General features: G+C 39.3%; 1 long non-coding RNA gene across 2 annotated transcripts in view; it reads left to right on the top strand.

Annotated features, from left to right (window-relative positions):
* Positions 1-7,854, top strand: part of LOC123505140 — a 260,629-nt gene extending 252,775 nt beyond the window's left edge. For both annotated transcript variants that reach the window (XR_006675069.1, XR_006675070.1), the window contains one exon: positions 7,775-7,854. This is a non-coding gene — a long non-coding RNA (uncharacterized LOC123505140). The remainder of the gene's footprint in view (positions 1-7,774) is intronic.
* The last annotated feature ends 15,372 nt before the right edge of the window (positions 7,855-23,226 follow it).

A 23,226-nucleotide genomic window follows, 5' to 3' on the forward strand; every position in this document is an offset into this window, starting at 1 on the left:
TTGGCCAGATGTCTCTCCTGCATAAAAAGGCAACATTAACTCCCTTATATATATATATATATATATATATATATATATATATATATATATATATATATATATATATATATATATATATATATATATATATATATATATATATATATATATATATATATATATATATATATATATATATATATATATATATATATATATATATATATATATATATATATATATATATATATATATATATATATATATATATATATATATATATATATATATATATATATATATATATATATATATATATATATATATATATATATATATATATATATATATATATATATATATATATATATATTGTTATGGTACGCTATAATCTCCCCTAACTTTATAAGTTTTCTCTTTATTTTGTTTCTTTTTATGTTCTAACTTGTATACATTGATATGGGTAATTATTAGATTTAAGCTCATTGTTATGGGTAATTATTAGATTTAAGCTCATTGTTATATACATTGGTTCGATATTAATGTCTTTGAATGAAGGTTCACGAACCATGGAACTCGTCCACACTTCCTTCTCCGTGACTCCAGGTAATACTTAAGTATTGTTCCAGGATTATGTAGGATATGTTTTACGTGTCGAGCTCACACAATTGTAGATATTGTATATGTGCCGTGTGGTGATGGGTTTATGTGGGTTGTGGTGATGGTGAAATGTCTTAATTAAATGCATTAGCAAGCCCGGCTTAACTAGAAGTTTCTGTGTGCCTTGATCCCTAGACAAGATGGTATTGCTGGCATAACAATATATATATATATATATATATATATATATATATATATATATATATATATATATATATATATATTTTTTTTTTTTTTTTTTTTTTGCGTGTGTTTATGGAATCATCATCTACAGTGCTTAGAATATTGACGAACACCAAATATATGAGTGAAATTATTTGCTGTGGTAAATTCTATTCTTAGTATGCGTTATTTGGTTTTCTTCTGTGTGTGTGTGTGTGTGTATTCACTGTTTGATCTGCTGCAGTCTCTGACGAGACAGCCAGACGTTACCCTACGGAGCGAGCTCAGAGCTCATTATTTCCGATCTTGGGATAGGTCTGAGACCAGGCACACACCACACACCGGGACAACAAGGTCACAACTCCTCGATTTACATCCCGTACCTACTCACTGCTAGGTGAACAGGGGCTACACGTGAAAGGAGACACACCCAAATATCTCCACCCGGCCGGGGAATCGAACCCCGGTTATCATCTGGCTTGTGAAGCCAGCGCTCTAACCACTGAGCTACCGGGCCGTGTGTGTGTGTGTGTGTGTGTGTGTGTGTGTGTGTGTGTGTGTGTGTGCTTCCAGGCAAGCTTATTAGTAAAAATTCAGAAAAAAATTTGTTTTTAAATATTTTTGCAGCCTGTAATTGAAGGCAAATTTAATTTTGGTAACTTTTTTTTTCTCCCCACTATGAATCAGAAAGATGCACCTGGTGAGAACATTAATTAATAATGATGTGTAGGTATTCAGGTGTTGTTAATTAGGTGATGCTGAGCTGCTGTACCTTATTTGTTTATTATTTTCCCGTATATGTGGGATGGCATTTGATTATTAATCTAGAAACACCGTAAACTTACTAATTAGTTGCTAGCTGTAATTGAAATTTGGACCCTTTATGAATTCAATATTTAAGGATTGTTATTATTATGGATGTTGTTATTCTTATTGTTTTTGTTATTTTGGGTATTCTTGCATCTTATTACGACTTTTTTATTTTTTATTTGATTCATCATTAATTACAGATGATTTTAGTACATTCTAATTATTGATGTAGATATAAAGTCTTACATTTCTTTTTATCATTACTAACATTATTTATCACTTCCATGTTTCTTTCAATATATGTAGGTCACAGAGGTAGTACTCCCTTCGTATTGCCTTATTAATTTTACATATTGGAGTGATAAAAGTAGCATTATTTTTCTCTATCATTACTATCAATCTTTACTTACACATTATTTTTCTCCATACCATTACTATCAATCTTTACCAGCCTTTTTTTTCCTTCGTAGCGTGTACGTCACAGAATTATCGCACTTTTTAATTTCTTTTCCCTCCTCTCTCAATAGATTGTTCTCCCTTCTCTCACTCGCACACTCACGACTCATATATCTTTCAGACGGTTTCGCAGGGGACGCTTTGGTGAATGTCTTTCTTGTTTCTCGTCGGGGCAGGCAAGTGGCAGTGTTTATCGCCGGTTGGCTTAGTGTTTGGTAATTATGAGTCTCGTCATGTATGTATTGGTTAGACCTTGCACATTTTATGGACGGTGGATCGAGTCACGAATTAAATTGCGTTGTTGTTTAGTGGATCAAGTGGTGCAAGTGTGTTTGGGGGAGGGAGCATTATTGTGTTGCCTTTCAATTGATTCTGCCTCTTGTTGCTTTCGTTCTCGAATTACGTAGTAGTAAACTGCATTCTCTCTCTCTCTCTCTCTCTCTCTCTCTCTCTCTCTCTCTCTCTCTCTCTCTCTCTGTGTGTGTGTGTGTGTGTGTGTGTGTGTGTGTGTGTGTGTGTGTGTGTGTGTGTGTGTGTGTTTGTGTATGTGTGTGCATGTCCCCTCGCGTGAGCGCTCTTATGGATATGAGAAGGTGAGGGAGAAAAGAGCTGAGTGTGCGTAATATTTTTTTTTTTTTTTCTATATAATAAGGCATGTGTACACACACAGAGGGGACATTTTTGGTCCCCTCTGGGGGGGGCCAAAATGTCCCCAGGTTGGACACCTCTCCTGATGAAGACCACAAATGCCTTGACACCTCCCTCAACTTTTTCTACATTAACTTCTGCAACATTCGCGGTCTTAGATCTGATTTTCAATCTATGGAACACCACCTCTCCACTACTAAACCTCATCTTCTTTTCTTCACAGCTGTCTGAGGCAACTGACAGTAGCCTCTTCTCTGTTCCCTTCTACTTTCTCTATTTTCATTTTCATTCCAAAGCTGGATGTTGCGTCTATGTACGCAACGACTTAACTTGCTCTCGTGCCCACGCTCTTGAGTCTTCCGAATTTTCCACCATCTGGCTACGACTTAACAGTCACTTTCAAACTAAATTCATCTGTGCTGTTTATCTCTCCCTTAACTCTTCTGACTATAGTAATTTCTTCGACTACTTAACTTCTAAAGTGGAGCACATTCTGTCCCTCTACCCTTTCGCTGAGATTTCCATTCTTGGAGATTTCAATGTTCACCACCAGCTTTGGCTTTCCTCTCCCTTCACTGACCACCCTGGTGAACTAGCCTTCAACTTTGCTATCCTCCATGACCTAGAGCAACTGGTGCAACACCCTACTCGTATTCCTGACCGTCTTGGAGACACGCCCAACATTCTTGATCTCTTCCTCACCTCTAACCCTTCTGCTTATGCTGTCACCCTTTCATCTCCGTTGGGCTCCTCCGATCACAATCTCATTTCTGTATCTTGTCCTATTTTTCCAATCCCTCCGCAGGATCCCCAAAGCGAAGGTGCCTCTGGCGTTTTGCCTCTGCCAGTTGGGGGACCTGAGGAGGTATTATGCTGATTTTCCTGGAATGATTATTGCTTCCGTGTCAGAGACCCATCCCTTTGTGCTAAACGCATAACAGAGGTGTTAGTATCTGGCTTGGAGGCGTACATTCCTCATTCTTTTTCTCAACCTAAAGCTTCTAAACCTTGGTTTAACTTCCTATTCAGGAATCTATCCTGAATAGGAAGATTCTCAAACATCTGTCACTTCACAATCTTCTGTCTGATCGCCAGTATGGCTTCCGTCAAGATCGCTCTACTGGTGATCTTCTGGCTTTCCTTACTGAGTCTTGGTCATCCTCTTTTAGAGATTTCGGTGAAACTTTTGCTGTTGCGTTAGACATATCAAAAGCTTTTGATAGAGTCTGGCATAAAGCTTTGATTTCAAAACTGCCCTCCTACGGCTTCTATCCTTCTCTCTGCAACTTTATCTCAAGTTTCCTTTCCGACCGCTCTATTGCTGCTGTGGTAGACGGCTACTGTTCTTCTCCTAGACATATTAATAGTGGTGTTCCTCAGGGTTCTGTCCTGTCACCCACTCTCTTTCTATTATTCATTAATGACCTTCTTAACCAAACGTCTTGCCCTATCCACTCCTACACTGATGATACCACCCTACATCTTTTCACGTTCTTTCAGAGACGTCCAACCCTTCAGGAAATCAACAGATCACGCGGGGACGCCACGGAGCGCCTGACTTCCGATTTCCGATTGGGGCAGAGAAAATATAGTAGTTTTCAATGCCTCAAAAAACTCAATTCCTCCATCTATCAACTCGACACAACCTTCCAGACAAGTATCTCCTCTTCTTCAATGACACTCAACTGTCTCCCTCTTCCACAATGAATATCCTTGGTCTGTCCTTTGCTCATAATCTTAACTGGAAACTTCACATCTCATCTCTTGCTAAAACAGCTTCTATGAAGTTAGGTGTTTTGAGGCATCTCCGACAGTTTTTATCGCCTCTCCAACTGCTTACTCTGTATAAGGGCCTTATCTGTCCCTGTATGGAGTACTCTACGCATGTTTGGGGGGTTCCAGTTACACAGCTTTGCTTGATAGGGTGGAATCGAAAGCTCTTCGTCTCATCAACTCCCTCCTCTGACTAACTGTCTTCAGTCTCTTTCTCACCGCCGAAATGTTACATGCCTTTCTATATTTTATCGCTATTTTCATGGTAACTGTTCTACTGATCTTGCTAACTGCATGCCTCTCCTCCTCCTGCGGCCACGCTGCACAAGGCTTTCTTCTTCCTCTCATCCCTATTCTGTCCAACTCTCTAATGCAAGAGTTAACCAGTACGCTCAATCATTCATCCCTTACACTGGTAAACTCTGGAACTCCCTCCCTGCATCTGTATTTCCGAATTCCTACTTGTCTTCTTTTAAGAGGGAGGTATCGAGGCTTTTGCTCCCCTAATTCTGGCTGACGGTTTTGGCACTTTTTGAACTCTTTGGAGAGCCAGCGCTCAAGTGGGCCTTTTACTAACTTTCTTTTTTTTTGCCCTTGGCTGACCCTCTTCCCTACGTAAACACACACACACACACACACACACACACACACACACACACACACACACACACACACACACACACACACACGCACATTTTCATTTCTGGCTGGCTCTGCTTTGTTTGTTTCCCATTTTTACCTCCTTGATGAGCTTAATGTTCTTTTTTTTGACGAAAAGAACGTTTGCAATCGCTAGCTGTTTGATAAGTATGTCTTTTTAATCAATATTGGAAGGTTATCACTTAAGTAACTCTTGTTGTGTGTGTGTGTGTGTGTGTGTGTGTGTGTGTGTGTGTGTGTGTGTGTGTGTGTGTGTGTGTGTGTGTGTGTGTGTGTGTGTGTGTGTGTGTGTGTGTGTCTGTCTGTCTGTCTGTCTGTCTGTCTATTTTGTGACTAAGTTGTTAAATCCCTCCAATGCACATCATGAAGCCTACTGCACACATCTCACGCCCATTCCTTTCTCTTACATCCCACACACACTCAATACTAGTCTCTCTCCCACACCTGCGGAGACTTACTGGCTGTCTCGAAATCCTGAGAAATAAGAATTGAAATGTAAGGCTGGTGAGCGCTTTTGAAATGGACTTTAAAGGTAATGAACTGCTCTCAAATTTGGTTTGAAGTTTATGAGTTTTGTGTTTCTCTTTTGTTTGTATGTTTCAGGTATGTAGACAGTGATGAGTTTGAATATGACTGATAGGGATGAAGTAGCCGTGTTATCTATATAAAGTACGTTTGAATTTGTATAAGGATTAGCTGTGATATGACGTTTGTGAGGAAAAATTTTGTAACCTTGTTATTTTATGTTTTAATGTCTAAGAAAAGTTAACATTGACTTCATCATCTGTAGTTTTGATTATGGTCAAAAGAATGAGGTTATTTGAAATTATTCTATCTCTACTTTAGATATAGGTTTTTTTGACGTATGAAGTAAGTGTTTTCTATTTGTTTGACGTTAAGAAACGTAAATGCATATTTTAAGGAAGTTTGATTTCTATTGACATTATGATAAGATACCATTTACTTTCAACCATCTCAAACACACACACACACTCTCTCTCTCTCTCTCTCTCTCTCTCTCTCTCTCTCTCTTCTCTCTCTGGTCGCACAAAGCGGAGTCGCGTCCCATGAGGTTGAAGGGTCATCCCGACTTACGAGTATCATTGAATGCGTCGTGTAATGCGGCTGCAAAATTAGCATTATCAAGTTTCCCTGCTGTCATTTCCGTCACAGAGCGTTGCAGTATATCAAAGTAAAGTCACCACTTGGCCTTTCAGCAAATAGAACACCACACACGCGCACGCACGCCTGACAACACATCATTTAGCACGCGAGAATTTACCTTAGTTATCGTCACTATTCATCTGTTAGAGAGTGCTGTTATTTCCCTGGTTTTGTATGAATACTTACTATGCACCTGTATTGAGCATGTGGCTGTGTGTTCGTGTGTGTGTGTGTCTATTCTCTATATGTAGTAATTTGAGGACATGAGCTGGCCTGATTCCCAAATGACTTTATAAAGTGTTTGGCGCCAATGATGTGTTTAGTCCTAATGTCCTTTTGTGGGATGCGGTGACTCGCTTAGGCTGCTTCTACTTGTTTTCTGGTCTCTTGAGCTGGCTAGTTGTTTTATTGTCAAATCCACACGCGTTTGTTGGATCTATTATGTTATGTGTGTGTGTGTGTGTGTGTGTGTGTGTGTGTGTGTGTGTGTGTGTGTGTGTGTGTGCGCGCGCGCGTGCGTGCGTGCGTGTGTGTGTGTGTGTGTGTGTGTGTGTGTGTGTGTGTGTGTGTGTGTGTGTGTGTGTGTCTCTCTCTCTCTCTCTCTCTCTCTCTCTCTCTCTCTCTCTCTCTCTCTCTCTCTCTCTCTCTCTCTCTCTCTCTCTCTCTCTCTCTCTGAATATTGTTTCAGTTACATGCTCCTCCCTTGCAGTCTTTACTAAAAGGTCCGATTCCTCCGTGGTTACCACCTTCCCTCGCCACATTTGTCTTTGTGGTAATACCAGTTTGAATTCTACGACCTTTTGTCTCATCACCTTCCTCATGTATTTGAGATAAATTCTTCTATCTTTTCTCTATATACTTTTTATTTCCTGTAAGTACATAACATCCAGAGTTTCGTTGTTTGATACTTGTATTAAAAAGGGATTCAGATAGTTAATTTTTTGTGTTGTATTTAGCTCCTCACGTGTACACAGTTGTTATACCGTTTGCATTCTTTATATACAGTTCTTCGGGAGAAAAGAGTGCACTATTAAGAACTTTGTGTTCTTACGATGACTGTTTTCAGAAGCCACAACAATTATTACTTGAATTGAATAGACGATTCTTTTATTCATTAGAGATAAAATTCAATGTTAAACTAAGAAAATAATCCCGAATGCAACTAAGAAAATCTTAATCACTTCCACTGTTAAATGTTGCCGAGGTCAGACGCAAAAGTCTTTGGAAATACCATTTTTCTTTCATCACGAAAAGTGATTCTGGCTATGAACTGCAAAAAGACGGGGAAAATTTACCACTGGAGAAGCTAATTCTCGAATGAGTAGAACAAAATCTTAATCCAATCCAGTTAATTTTCTCAGTACTGACTTCGCTTTTCCTTTATTGATATGTATTGTAGGCTTTGTGTTTTTCAAGTTTTCCTCTCCATGTACTTGTATTCTTATGATCTCTATTGTTGCAGATCTCTTGTGATCAAATGTGGCTACTTACTAACAATAGCACCCTCCTCTCCGCTCTCCATGCGTACCAAGACCGGACAAAGAATAAGGTATGATATACTGCTTATTATTTCAAATCCATTGTAGTATCCACATGTTCTCGTTCAGTATCTACTATTGTGCTGATCAACCTCTGCGCTGCCTTTTTAAATGTAAACACTGGCGTGCACTTGCACGTGACCGCATAGTTATGTTTCCTTTACATTTTACTTCCTTTGAGTTAGTAGTCACTTGTGTCTTCTTTATCCTCGCTCCTTCGTTGAGCTGAAATGTGTACTGGCTAATATTCTCTCTCTCTCTTGCATCATCTACCAGTTCCAATATATTTTGTATGTTTAAATCGGAATTACTTTATAAGGGTACACATTACAAGTGATTTGTGGGGAGAGAAGAGGTTACAGGGATGTCTAGCGGGCCAGATCCATGAACAAACACGTTTTCGAACATGAGTGACCATAACGAACGTGGTCCCCTCCAAGCTTACCGCCAGTCTCATTTATTTTTCTTCAAGCTTACTTGCTGGTCTTTTATTTTTCGTCTGATACTTGTCTCGTATATCTGTACTCGAAGACATACTCTATTGCTAACCACACGTATTTTTCAATAGTTCATATTACATGCAGCGCCTGAAGAACTTTTCGACTTTACCTTCAAGTGATGTTTTCAAAAGGTCTATCAATGTCTCTGGGAGAAAAGGTAGTTCGCTGTTATTTTGTTCGTGATTCTTTATGATATCTTCCTTATGTTTGCTCCAAAGATTGTTAATTTCCATCTTTTACTTTATTTTATTTATACAGAGATTCCTTCCAATGTTTTGTATTCACTCGGTGATTAATCTACTCCATATTTTTTTTTTTTTTTTCAATGTCACCTTTAGCATGCTGACACTGTTTCGTTTTTGTGCCTGTTTCCTGCCCGGTATATTTTTCCATTCGTGTATGTAGGCAAACGGTTCTCTTTTTTTTCCTTTCTTTTTCTTTTCCGTTTTCTGTCTTGTGAGTTCTTTCATGTCTTTTGTCACTGCTCAGCATCTTTGTCTTTCTTTCAGTTTATTGTTCATTTTTCCGTTCTTTGAATTCTTCTCTTGCCTCCTCACCAGTCTTTGCAAACCACCAGTCCACTACCATTATACCTCCTCCTCCAACTCTTCCTCCTCCTCCTCCTCTCCCGATATTCATTCTTCTCGTCTGCTTTCGTTTCTGAGACTCCACTTTTTATTTCACTCTCCGTTCTGAAGCCTATCGAACAGGTTGGAATCTGTTAAGTCTTTCCTCTTTTATATGTCACGCGTTAAGGATTCATGCCCTAATGGCTTTATTGTTTTTTACACCTATGCGTCCGCACACACACACACACACACACACACACACACACACACACACACACACACACACACACACACACACACACACACACACACACACACACACACACACACACACACACACACATTTATTAGTCTACTTTTTACATCATTTCCGGAGAAACATCTTTTACAGTTTCATCTCTGTGTCAGCGTGTACAAGGATCATTAAGATATTTTGTGTTTGACTGCTTACCGCTGTATTTGAATGTTATTAACACTGCAGTCTTTTCCATCTGTTGCGTATTTACATTTTTTTTTTTTTTATAATTCTGCACCTTTGTTATTCGTTTGTCCGCATTGCTTTTTCATGATCCACAATTTATAATTAAATCGTTAATGGTTAGCTTACTTTTGTTTTAATTATTGGTATTTTTACGTATGTATTGTACCATCCTGAATATTTGTTTACGTTTATTACTCGTTGTTCAGCATTCCGGCTATCTCCATTAAGGTCGTTTTCATGTTCACTCTTCTGTGTCGACATATTTCCGGTCCGCCGCGTTTGTATTCTTCCACTTGTCCTAATCCACATTTCTTCTTGAATATTTGCAGCTCTAAATTAGGGAAGCTTTAGCCACACGACTGTCCTACTGCGGGTATAGTTGATATGTTGTACTGGCCTTGCCATTTTCCCTTTCATCACGGGTCGAGGAAATACATAATCTTTCACTGAATCTTACCTTGAAGTGAATATGACTGTAAAAAAAGACAATGACAGAACACTTTTTTGGCCCCTGCTTCTCTTGTCATAACTATTCCTTGGAATAGTTCACAAACAAAGGTTGGTGGTTTTCAGTATACAATAATAAACGTTGCTTTGTAGAAGCATTTAATTTATCTTGGAAAGTATCCATGAACTCACTCCCTCTTCACCCACATGTAAAAACACAAGACGAAAAAAAATATACACAACCACTACACATGACAACAAAGGATAGAGAACTAAGGATACAATGCAACTGAAGCTTAAGTCATTTGTAAGGAACGATTAGCATACCAAGTCAAAGGAAAGGAGAGGGTGAGCGGCAGGGTGCGTGAAGGAATCTGGCTCAGCGGGGGAGGAAACAAGGGTGAACACTACGGTTGATTAGGAGTGGAAGGAAGGGAAGGGAAGCAGGGGTGAAGCAAAAGGAGGAAGCAGACAGAGGTAATGAGCAGGAGCAAAGACTATACTGAAGGAGGTGTGAGAAAGGACAGAAGAACAGATGTGCAGGAGAGAAAGGTGAGAAACAACAAGCAAGAAGAGGACAAACAAAGTAGGGCAGTAAAGAAGAAACAAGAAACGGATGCGTTAGGGTAGCTGGGATAAGAAAAAAAATAAACAAGTAGGAAAATTGCACAGAAGAATAGGAGAAAGGTAGTGGGGACAAACAAAGGAAAGGATAGATAGCAGAGAGTACAATGGGTGAATTAGGGCAGCAGGATTAAATACCGTAGAAATGGGAACAAAAAAAACACACATAATAATAATAGAGATAAACAAGAAAAGGTGCAAAGTATATGTGAAAAGATAAATATCATAGAAGTGAAAAATATGTCAGTAACAAGAAAAAACAAGAGTAAGAAAGAACAATTGAGGGATTGGTAGTAACAACTGAGATACTTGAGTAGAGGAGTAACATACAAAGAACCTTTAGAATTATAGGAGTACTGCTTTATATTTCTGCCCTGGAGTCTTGCCAACTTGGCAAAAAGCACTCCTTCATTCATAAAAAGTGTCAAAATCTTCCCTCGAGACTTATGGCATCTGGCCAAAAACATCTTCCATAACTTTACACCTTCATCTTCCTCTCCTTTATTTCATTCTGATAGCACCACTGGAATCATATCGGTTTCTAAAGCTGAACTCTTCTCTCAAACCTTTGTTAAAAGCTCTTCCTCGGATGATTCTGGGCTTGTTCCTCCCTCCTATCTTCTGTAACTACTTCATGCCATTGTTTAAATTTCTTCGCATTGATGTTTTCCATGCCCTCGGTTGCCTAAAACCTCCAAAGGCTTATGGACCTGATGGGATCCCTCTTTTTGTCCTCAGAAACTCTGCCTCCGTGCTTGCACCTTGCCCAGTCAAACTCATCCAATTCTGTCTAACGACTTCTCTACCTTTCCTTTTTGCTGGAAGTATTCCTACATTCAATTTTTTTCTAAAAAAGAGTGACCGTTCTAATCCCTCAAAGTACCGCTCTCTTGCTTTACTCTCATTTTTATCTTAAAGTATTTCAGTCTGTGCTCAACACGAAGATTTTTAACATCTATTACTGCACAATCTTCTTCTATCTGATCGCCAGTATGGCTTCCTTCAAAGTTGCTTGAATGATGATCTCCCGGGGTTACTTACTGAGTCATAATCATCCTCTTTTGGAGATTTTAATTAAACTTTTATTGTTGCCTTAGACATATCAAAAGCTTTTGATGGAGTCTGGCATAAAGCTTTGATATCGAATCAACCTCCGAAACTACCCCCTTACAGTTTTTATCCTTCTTTTTCCAACTTCATCTCATTTCCTCCGGCCGTTCACTGTTCTTTCCCTTATTTATAAACAGTGGTGTCAGGGTTCTGTCGTGTCACCCACTTTCTTCTTATTATTTCTCAATGGTTTTAAAGCAGACTTCTTGTCTTATGCACTCCTACGCTAATCATACCACCCTACACTTTTTCACGTCTTTTTAGAGACGACCAACTATTCAGGGAGTAAACAGATCACGCAGAGACGCAACTTAAAGCCTGACTTCCGATCTCTTTAAAATTTTTGATTGGGGCAGAGAAAACTTTGCATTGTCTATAAGTATAGTATTAGTTCAATGCCTCAAAAACTCAATTCCTCCATCTATCAACTCGACACAACCTTCCAGACAAATATCTCCTTTTCTTCAATGATACAAAATTGTCCCCATCTTCTACACTGCATATCCACTGTTTGCTCTAAACTTACATTAGAAACTGGAAACTCTACATTTCATCTTGCTCAAACAGTTTCTCTGAAGTTAGGTGATCTGAGTCGTCATTGTTGTTTTTTTTATCACCCTTCCCCCAACTCATATATAGAGCTCTTCATATGTATGGGAGATTCCACTTTTGCTTTTTTTTTATATATGGTGGAATCAAGAGCTTTTCCTTTTATTAACTCCTTTTTATTTGACTAACTGTCTTCAGTCTCTTTCTCGTTGTCGCAGTGTTGCATATCTTGCTCTATTCTACCGCTGTTTTCAAGCCAACTGCTCTTCTGATCTTGCTAACTGCATACCTTCAAATGATAGCTTAAGAATAACCAGTTGGAAAAACGGACCATCAAACACGACTAATAAGTAACTTGTGTGGCATTGAATATAATAGTTATAATGAGAGTCACAGCTTTAAAGAATGCAATCATAAGGCTTCATACACTAATGGTAATAGTTAGACGAGATGCTATGTGTTGATGTATTAACAATATTCCTCTAATATTAACAGTATGCAGCCTTTGATCTTGCTCGCACTCTCTCCTTTCTATAATGGAGTGGAGAAGCCAAACTAGACGCAATTACTTATATTAGTGAAGAAATGGAAAAGTCAGCAAATTAGGCTTCGGTTGGCTGAAGTGCAACGCAAGAGGAACTGGTAACGTCCACCATGGAGAAACTTGAGTGAGTGAAGGGAACCGTTAATAATTTTGCATAGTGGTGTTTGTGATAATAAGAGCACAGGTAATGGATAGAAGATGATGGAGTGGATGGATGGTCGATACTGATGAAGGTACATGCATGTGCTCATAGAATGGAAGCGAGCAATCACGAATCAGGAAGGTGGAAGGCATTAAACGGAGGCATGCATACATTAAAACCACGAGGCACCACGCATGCATTAGCAGATCAAACATGCAAATGAAGGGTGACGTCATGCGGGCTAGAAGGACGCAGGAAGGAGAGAGAGAGAGAGAGAGAGAGAGAGAGAGAGAGAGAGAGAGGGGGGGGGTAAGAGAAAAGACTCCACTTCGGTTCAGTCCACGACAAAGGAAGGAAGGAGAAAAGGAAAGGAGGAGGAGGAGGAGGAAGAGTAGGAGGGGGGTGAAGGAAACGCTGAAAAGAGACATAGAGGGAGGGAGGGAAGGTAAGAGGGGGAAAAAAAAACATACAATGAGAGAGTAAGAAAGGAGAAGTGAAAAAAAAAACGATGAAAAGGAAGGTAATGAAAACAAAAAAATCACAATAAAAAACAACAAGGAAACGTGAATAACATGATAAAAAGATTGGAATAAAGGAGAAAATGAAGTACACAATGAAAAAAAAAACAATAATAGCAACAGTTTCAGCAATAAGAGAAGGAATAAGAGGGGAGGAACTGATGAGGAGAAAGTGGGGAGGGCGGACGAGGAGGAGGATGAGGAGAAGGATGAGGAGGAGGACGAGTAGGAGGAGGAGGAGAAGGAGGAGGAGGAGGAGGAAGAGGAAGAGGAAGAGGAAGAGGAGGAGGAGGGAGAGAGGGCAGCGTGTTCTGGTCCAACAATAATCAAGGCTTGGATATGCAACTGACTGGCTTTCAGGCGTAGGGCGGCGGAATCCACACCTGCTCACACACACACACACACACACACACACACACACACACACACACACACACACACACACACACATGCAGCGCCCGCTTGCCGTGCTGAGTTAAATCGCAAGGAATTTGGAAAATTAATGCAATGAATGTGCTTGTGGCGCCGCCGGTGGTGAAGCTGGTTGTGGGAGCGGTAGTAGTGGTATTACTAGTTACTATTAGTAGTAGTAGTAGCAGTAGTAGTAGTAGTAATAGTGGTGTTAGTAGTAATAGTATTAGTAGCTGTAGTGGTGGTCATGATGGTGGTAGCTTTGTTTTTCTTTTTTTTTCCCGTTTTCATTATTTACCACTCTTATTTTTATGTATTTTTTTATTAGGTCCTCTTATCTGAGTAACTAAGCCATCACTATAGTCGTCTAGTAAAAATGTATCCTATTCAACGAGAGTCATGGTAGAGGAGTTTTTTTTATGCAGAAAGGAAACCAGTCAAGGGCAATAGAAAAACAAAAAGAATCCCACTTTAAATGCACTTTCCCCAAAAGAATTGGAAATAATTAGCCGAAAGACAGGAGCAAATGTCTTGACACCTCCCTCTTAAAACAAGTCAAGTCGTAGGAAGATGGAAATATAGGAACAGGCAGAGAGTCTCAGAGTTTACCAGAGAAAGGTATGAATGAATGAGAACACTGGTTAACTCTTGCATTAGAGAGTTGGACAGAATAGGGATGAGAGGAAGAAGAAAGTCTTGTACAGCGAGGCTGCAGGAGGAGGGGAGGCATGCAGTTAGCAACATCAGTAGAGCAGTTAACATGAAAATACCCATAAAAGTTGCAACATTTCTGCGGTGAGAAAGAGGCTGAAGACAGACATGCGAAGAATACTATATAAATGGACGGATAAGGTCATTTTACAGAGTTAGCAGTTGGAAGGACGAAAAAAAAAAAAAAAAACTGGCGGAGACGCCGCTAAACGCCTAACTTCATAGAGGCTATTTTAGCAAGAGATGAGATGTGAAGTTTCCAGTTAAGATTATGAGTAAAGGACAGAACAAGGATATTCAGTGTGGAAGAAGGAGACAATTAGGTGTCATTGAAGAAGAGGGGATAGTTGTCTGAAAGGTTGTGTCGAGTTGATAGATGGAGGAATTGAGTTATTGAGACATTGAACACTACTAAGTTTTCTCTGCCCAAATCAGAAATCTTAGAAAGATCAGAAGTCAGGCGTTCTGTGGCGTCCCGGCGTGATCTGTTGACTTCCTGAAAGGTTGGTCGACTCTGAAAAGATGTGGAAAGATGTAGGGTGGTATCATCAGCGTAGGAGTGGATAGGGCAAGAAGTTTGGTTAAGATCATTAATGAATAATAGAAAGAGAGTGGGTGACAGGACAGAACCCTGAGGAACACCACTATTAATAGATTTAGAAGAACAGTGGCCGTCTACCACAGCAGCAATAGAACGGTCGGAAAGGAAACTTGAGATAAAGTTACAGAGAGAAGGATAAAAACCGTAGGAGGGCACTTTTGTAATCAAAGCTTTGTGCCAGACTCTATCAAAAGCTTATATGTCTAACGCAACAAAAAAAGTTTCACCGAAATCTCTAAAAGAGGATGACCAAGACTCAGTAAGGAAAGCCAGAAGATCACCAGTAGAGCGACCTTGACGGAAGCCATACTGGCGATCAGATAGAAGATTGTGAAGTGACAGATGTTTAAGAATCTTCCTATTGAGGATAGATTCAAAAACTTTAGACAAGCAAGAAATAAAGCTATAGGACGGTAGCTTGAGGGATTAAAACGGTCACCGTTTTTAGGAACAGGCTGAATGCAGGCAAACTTCTAGCAAGAAGGAAAGGTAGAAGTCGATAGACATAGTTGAAAGAGTTTGGCCAGCGCAGTTTTCGAGAACAATAGAAGGGACCCCATCAGGTCCATAAGCCTCTCGAGAGTTTAGGCAAGTGAGGGCAAGGAAAACATCATTACGAAGAACTTTAATTGTAGGCATGAAATAGTCAGAGGAAGAGGGAGAGGGAGGGACAAGCCCAGAATCGTCCAAGGTGGAGTTGTTAGCAAAGGTTTAAAAGAAGAGTTCAGCTTTAGAGACAGATGAGATGGCAGTGGTACCATCAGGATAAAATTAAGGAGGGAAAGATTAAGAAGTAAAGTTGTTAGAGATGTTTTTTGGCCAGATGCCAGAAGTCACGAAAGGAGTTTGAGTTTGAAAGATTTTGACATTTTCACATAATCTCTCTTGTACGGTCCTTTCAATTTCCATGTTATATCCTCCTGTGCAACCTTGTACGATTTTCGTTTCTTTGTTATTATTATTCCGGCCAGCTCCGGCTAGACTTATAGAAGTATGGGATGAAGATGAGACTTCTCATGTGCTACCCTCTGCCTCTTTCAGTAGTAGTTATATTGGAATAGCTATGTTGTAAGGAACTCAGTATCTGTTGCTGCTTGGACTTCTTTTTTATTCCTTTGTATTTTTCCTCCTCCTCCTCCTCCTCCTCCTCCTCCTCCTTCTCCTTCTCCTCTTCCTCCTCCTCCTCCTCCTCCTCCTCCTCCTCCTCCTCCTCCTCCTCCTCCTTCTCCTCTTCCTCCAGCAGGAAGTGGTGGGTGGGGAGAAGGTTATGCTGTTCTATCTCTATTCCTTGAAAGGATCTAAAGTTCTATCGCTATTCGGCTTTCATTTGTATCCCTTTGTATTCAGCCCCTCCTACTGTTCCTCCCCACTTTTTCCTCATCAGTTCCTCTCCTCCTATTCCATCTGTTTTCCTCCAGTGAACGATTACCACATTTCCACTAACAATCAACAAAAATAAACAAAGTAGCCTCTGTCATGGCTAATTCTATGCTTTATTTGTCAACACTCTATAGCATTTTTTTTTTACTTGCGAAATTAATTTGCCTTGAGAAATCTTGTACTTTTGAGTATTATCCTTCGTCATTCAAGTAGTTTAGAGTAGTTTAGTAAAAAAAATAATATATCATGCATCCTAAAAGCTTCCTTAAACGATCTCTTTTCCTACCTTTTCCTCTGTATTATATCACTCATTTCTTTCAATTCATGTTAGATAATACAGTCAGATTCCCACACCCACCATAAAGGCGAACATATTACTGGTTCTTGTTACTCCTTTGTGTTCACTTGTGCTTCTCTTCGGCCGTCGCAATCAGTCCTTCCTGATCAAGAAAAATAGCTGCACTCAACACCTCTCTCTGGCGTGACGTGGTTCGTGGTATTCTCGCCGCCTCGAGCGAAGACCAGGCTGTGAGTGAAGGTTCCTTGGCCCTCAGAGTGCGATTAAGGGGCTGGGGGCTGCGTGCTTGCGATGAGTGGAGGCTGAGTGGAGACGAAGGCTGTGGAGGAAAAGTGGAGGGCTGCAGTGTGCTGGAGAATGCTGAGGGACTCGTGGTAAGGGGCGCAGAGCTTTGTGTATACTCAAAAGGAGAAAAGTTAAGGAATGTGTGCTGAGAACGAGGTTTGCGATCTTTGATGATGCTGATGAGTTTGAGAGGTGCATTATACGGTCAGGCATGTATGAGGAGGCAAGAATAATGTTTGTTGATTTATGAACGCTTTCACTCCTACTTGGACAATATTTCCGGTGATAAGCTTTTTTTATACGATATTTGTACTGCAGTCTAATGTGTACTTTTGAAGGCTAGATATCTACTTTTGTCAATTGGTGTTTTGCTCATCATCTTTTTTTTTCATATATATATATATATATATATATATATATATATATATATATATATATATATATATATATATATATATATATATTGTAAAATATTTGCCCCTACTCCTCCTCCTCCTCCTCCTCCTCCTCCTCCTCCTCCTCCTACTCCTCCTTCTGTTACCAAATGATAGTAACGTCCATTATACAGAACAACTAAATGCCAACAGTAAACAAAAATAATCTCTCGTACCTCTTTAAAATTTACATAAAAGTGAAAAAGACAAACAACAAATGTTACTGACCCGCACTGCCAGACAGACCTGTAGGCAGACAGACAGATAGGCGAGCTAAGGATGGGAGTCGCCGGTCACTTGCCCCAATCAGTATTCTCAGCGCAGGTGTGGCAAACCGGCAGGTGCTGAGCTCAGTAATTTCCTGGTAATCCAATAATTGAAAACCACCAAGCCTATTCCCGTGTCTCCCACAGACCCTTTCTCTTCTCCTTTTCCAGTCCTCCCAGCCTTTCTCCCCATCCTCACAGCCTTATCTAGGTTGTTTTTTTTTCAGTTTCATTTATATAATCTTTTTAGTTTTACCTGAGCCTTAATCTCCTTCTTGCTTTTTTTTTCTCTTCATATATCATGCAGGTGTTTTGGATTTATATGAATGTTTTTTTTTATTCATTTTGTATCTATTTTTTTTTTTATTTGCCATCCTAGCCACTTCCCTCTCCGCATCCAGTTTTTGTTCTTCACCTTGACCTTCATCTTCTCTTCTGCTTGATTTATAGTATCCTTCTCATTTGTTTATTCCCTTTTTTTCATTTACGTCATATATCCGTCACGTGTTTTATGTTTACAAATAATTAAAATAAGATATTTTCATCCAAACTACTCTTCACATCTCCCATCATCGTCATTATTATCTATTCATATCCTCTAGACTGAATATTATTTATTTTAACTTCTTTTTATGTCACATGAACCCAATATTCCTTACAGCCAGTTCACTATCGACCAAATTTAACCTTATTGCTGCAGTAGAATTCTTAATTAACCAATGAGTCAGGTGTCTCTCTCCTTCCTTTCCTTCCCTCTTTCTCTTACTCATAGCACCTTCCAAATTATCGTGAAAATTGCACCCACTTAGTGACCTTTGTCTCAGTGTCTCTGACCCCACGCGTCTTGGTGAGAATTTTTCTTTCTTTTTTTTTCCCTTTCTGTGGCTGGACATAAAAAGGATGTATTTCACTTTTATTCTCTCTGAATCACGATTAAACATTACAAAATAGAATGAATTTAAGTTATCCCTTTGTAGTTTTTTTTTCTTTTCCTCTCTCTCAGGAAGTCCCTGTGTTGTATTTATTTATCATATATTTTATTTGATCCGTGGTGCTTCGAATTGTTCTTTTGAACTATGTAGTGCGTTGAGTAATTCCTTGATTCTTTATTGCTTACTGTCTTCTTGTCTCACTCTCGCTGTGTGTGTGTGTGTGTGTGTGTGTGTGTGTGTGTGTGTGTGTGTGTGTGTGTGTGTGTGTGTGTGTGTGTTTGTATTTAATTCTCCTCACCTTTCTCCCTTTATGTAAGTGCATTGTGACTTTTTTTTTCCTTAAACACACACACACACACACACACACACACACACACACACACACACACACACACACACACACAAACAAACTTGTGGATTGGAATAATCATTTTTTTTTCTTCTTTCTTTCTGGTTAAGTATTTCCCCTTCAGACGCGACTACAAGGAAACTTTGGCTGAGGGCCGAAGGAAAAGTTGAGGGGAAGTAGAGGAACCTTGCCCGCCTCCTGAGGGAAAAAATGAGTTAGCCACTATGGGGATTTGAGTCTGGCTTTGGCGTGGCTTGGGTGGAAAAGGGAAAGGGACGGGAAATGAAAGGAGAGGTAGGTGTAACAGGAAGGGGAAAGGTAAGCAAATAGGAGCGGAAAGTTATGGTTGTGCCACTTGTTTTTTCTTTTACATATCTCAAGAAGGAACTATGTCGTGCATCTTTTTGTTTCTGCAGTTTAATTAGAAGTCTTCAGGTAGGAGGAGGGGGAGGAGAAGGAATGGATGGAGGCTGAGGAGTGGAAGGAAACAGGTGTTAGTGAAGGGTCTCCTTGTCAGTGTGTAGAGGAAATTTATAATAATGCTGGTAGTGATGGCGGTGGTGATGATGGTGGTGGTGGTGGTGATGGTGACACTGACGGTGAGGGTGACGGTGATGGTGATTTTGACGGTGATAGTGATGGTGCTACTACTACTACTACTACTACTACTACTACTACTACTACTACTACTACCACTACCACTACCACTACTACTGTTACTACTACTACTACTATTTTTTTTATGTAGGAGAGAGGGTCAGCCAAGAGCAGAAAATATTAAGAAAAGACCCACTGGGGTGCTGGTTCTCTAGACGAAAAAAAAAAAGCGTTAGCCAAAATTAGAAAGCAAATGTCTTGATACCTCCCGCTTAAAAGAAGACAAGTGTTAGGAAGGCGGATATACAGAAGCAGATAGGGACTTCCAGAATTTACCAGTGAAAGGCATGAATGATTGAGAGTACTGGTTAACTGTTGCGTTAGAGTGTTGGTCATAATAGGGATGAGAGGAAGAAGAAAGCCTTGTGCAGTGAGGGCGCAGGAAGAAGGGAGGCATGCAGTTAGCAAGATCAGTAGAACAGTTAGCATGAAAATAGCGATAAAAGATAGAAAGAGATGCAACATTTCGGCGGTGAGAAAGAGGCTGAAGACAGTCAGTCAGAGGAGGGGAGTTGATGAGACGAAAAGCTTTTGATTCCACCCTATCTAATAAAACTATGAGTGGAACCCCCCAAACATGCGAAGAGTACTCCATACAGGGGCGGATAAGGCCCTTGTACAGAGTTAGCAGTTGGAGGGGCGAGAAAAACTGGCGGAGACGCCTCAGAACACCTAACTTCATAGAAGCTGTTTTAGCAAGAGATGAGATGTGAAGTTTCCAGTTAAGATTATGAGTAAAGGACAGACCGAGGATATTCAGTGTGGAAGACGGAGACAGTTGAGTGTCATTGAAGAAAAGGTCTGAAAGGTTGTGTCGAGTTGATAGATGGTAGAATAGAGTTTTTGAGGCATTGAAAACTACTAGATTTTCTTTGTCCCAATCAGATATCTTAGAAAGATCAGAAGTCAGCCGTTATGTAGCGTCCCTGCGTGATCTGTTGACTTCCTGAAGGGTTGGTCGTCTCTGTAAGGACGTTGAAAGATGTAGGGTGGTATCATCGGCGTAAGAGTGGATAGGGCAAGAAGTTCAGTTTAGATTATTAATGAATAATCGAAAGATAATGGGTGACACGACAGAACCCTGAGGAACACCATAATTGATAGATTTAGGAGAAGAACAGTGGCCGTCTACCACAGCAACAATAGAACGGTCGGAAAGGAAACTTGAGATAAAGTTGCAGAGAGAAGGATAGAAACCGTAGACGGGCAGTTTAGAAATCAAAGCTTTATACCAGACTCTATCAAAAGCTTTTGATATGTTTAACGCGACAGCAAAAGTTTCACCGAAATCTCTAAAAGAGGATGACCGAGTAAGGAAAGCCAGATCACCAGTAGAGCGACCTTCACGGAAGCCATACTGGCGATCAGATAGAAGATTGTGAAGTGACAGATGTTTAAGAATCTTCCTATTCAGGATAGATTCAAAAACTTTAGACAAGCAAAAGATTAAAGCTATAGGACGGTAGTTTAAGGGATTAGAACGGTCACCCTTTTTATGAACAGGCTGAACTACTACTACTACTACTACTACTACTACTACTACTACTACTACTACTACTACTACTACTACTACTACTACTACTACTACTACTACTACTTCAATTTTTGTTATTCTTGCAAACAGCATTGGATTGTAACTTTGTCAGAGATTGCTTTCAGTAAAACTACATAAATCACGCTTGATCTAGATATTTGTTAACTTGTCCATTAAGACTAATTAATTGTTGACCTTTTATCAAAGTAAATCAATATTTCAACATGAACAATGATAATGACCTTTTCTTCCATCTCTTGCAATCTTCATTATTTCCTCTCTCTCTCTCTCTCTCTCTCTCTCTCTCTCTCTCTCTCTCTCTCTCTCTCTCTCTCTCTCTCTCTCTCTCTCTCTCTCTCTCTCTCTCTCTCTGTGTGTGTGTGTGTGTGTGTGTGTGTGTGTGTGTTTAATTGGAGTGTGTTCTGTGTTTTGCTTACTCCACCGCTCACACTACATGAAATAATCGTTTATGCGTATATTTCACATGAATGCATTTAAATAGTTTTCCTTATTTGTACTTTAATATCACCTTTCCTCTTTAGCAATGTTGAGTGTCGGGTTACCTCGGCATTGTTGATTGCATGATGTATGCATTTTTCAGAGTTGAATAATAAAATTTAGATAATGAATTTGTATATACCATAACTCAACAATGTATTATTTGTTGCATGATTGGCTAAAATTGTATTTGTAGGCAACAGCACGTTTATGCATAAGACAGATTGATTTCACAAATAATTAACAAGGAAATAGTTTTTTTTTATTACTACTCTAGAAAATACGTTCATTCTACCCTTATTTCATATGTCGATTTATTTTTTCATTTTTTGTTTTACGTAAGAGTCAAAATTGATAAAAAAAAATGACGTTTGTATTTTATGTGAAACCAATATCGCGTGCTCTTCTGGAAACGTTACTTAACCAGAAACAGGAATGATTCACAACCTTGCTGAACAATCTGACATCTACGGTTTCTTCATTTTTTAGCATCGCAGTTAACATTTCTATTACTTTATGAACATATTTTGCATCGCGTTTGATATTTATATTTAAATAACTGTCGAAATATAAAAAAAAAAAAACAATCTTAAGAAGAACAGCTATTTATTCATTGATGGGTTTGTACAATAAAGATTTTCAAGAGAGAGAGAGAGAGAGAGAGAGAGAGAGAGAGAGAGAGAGAGAGAGAGAGAGAGAGAGAGAGAGAATTTATGTTCTAGTTTTATGTCCTTGTAAATTCATTAGTATTTATGAACGTTGCATGGGAAAGATTTTAGAGTTTTTTTTTGCGGATAACGAATGGAAAAAAAAAAATAAACGTTAAAATTTCTGGGAACAAAGAGCACAGTGGTGACATGGGACGTAGATCATGGCGTCTGAGGTCTGATTTTCTTGAAATATTGGATGAAAAATGGACCTACAGTGATCAGTTTAGTGTATGTGATTTAGATTCCGTTGAGAGTTGATTTTCACGTAATAAAAAAAGAGCTGCTGCTGTTGCTATTAATGCTGCTGTTACTGCTATTGCTGCTACTACTACTACTATTACTATTATTACTACTACTACTACTACTACTACTACTACTACTACTACTACTACTACTACTACTACTATTACTACATCTACTACTACTACTACTAGTACTACAACAACAACAACAACAACAACAACAACAACAACAACAACAACAACAACAACAACAACAACAACTACTACTACTACTACTACTACTACTACTACTACTACTACTACTACTACTACTACTACTACTACTACTACCACTACCACCACCTTCACCACCACTATCAGCTTCCTCTTTACCAAAGTATACTACTTTCACAATACTACCAGATGGAGTCTTACGTCGAGAAGTACATGTTGTTTTATTTAAGGCACCTGAATTTCATTCATAAGAGATTAACGCCTTCTTTTTTCTAACATTTCTCTGATGTGATACCACATAAAAAAAATTTTAAAATCTTGAACGAGAATTACATGATATTTCTGGATGCAATTTACCTCCTCCACCTCCT

This window comes from Portunus trituberculatus, chromosome 17, assembly GCF_017591435.1.
Source record: "Portunus trituberculatus isolate SZX2019 chromosome 17, ASM1759143v1, whole genome shotgun sequence".
Lineage (NCBI taxonomy): Eukaryota > Metazoa > Arthropoda > Malacostraca > Decapoda > Portunidae > Portunus > Portunus trituberculatus.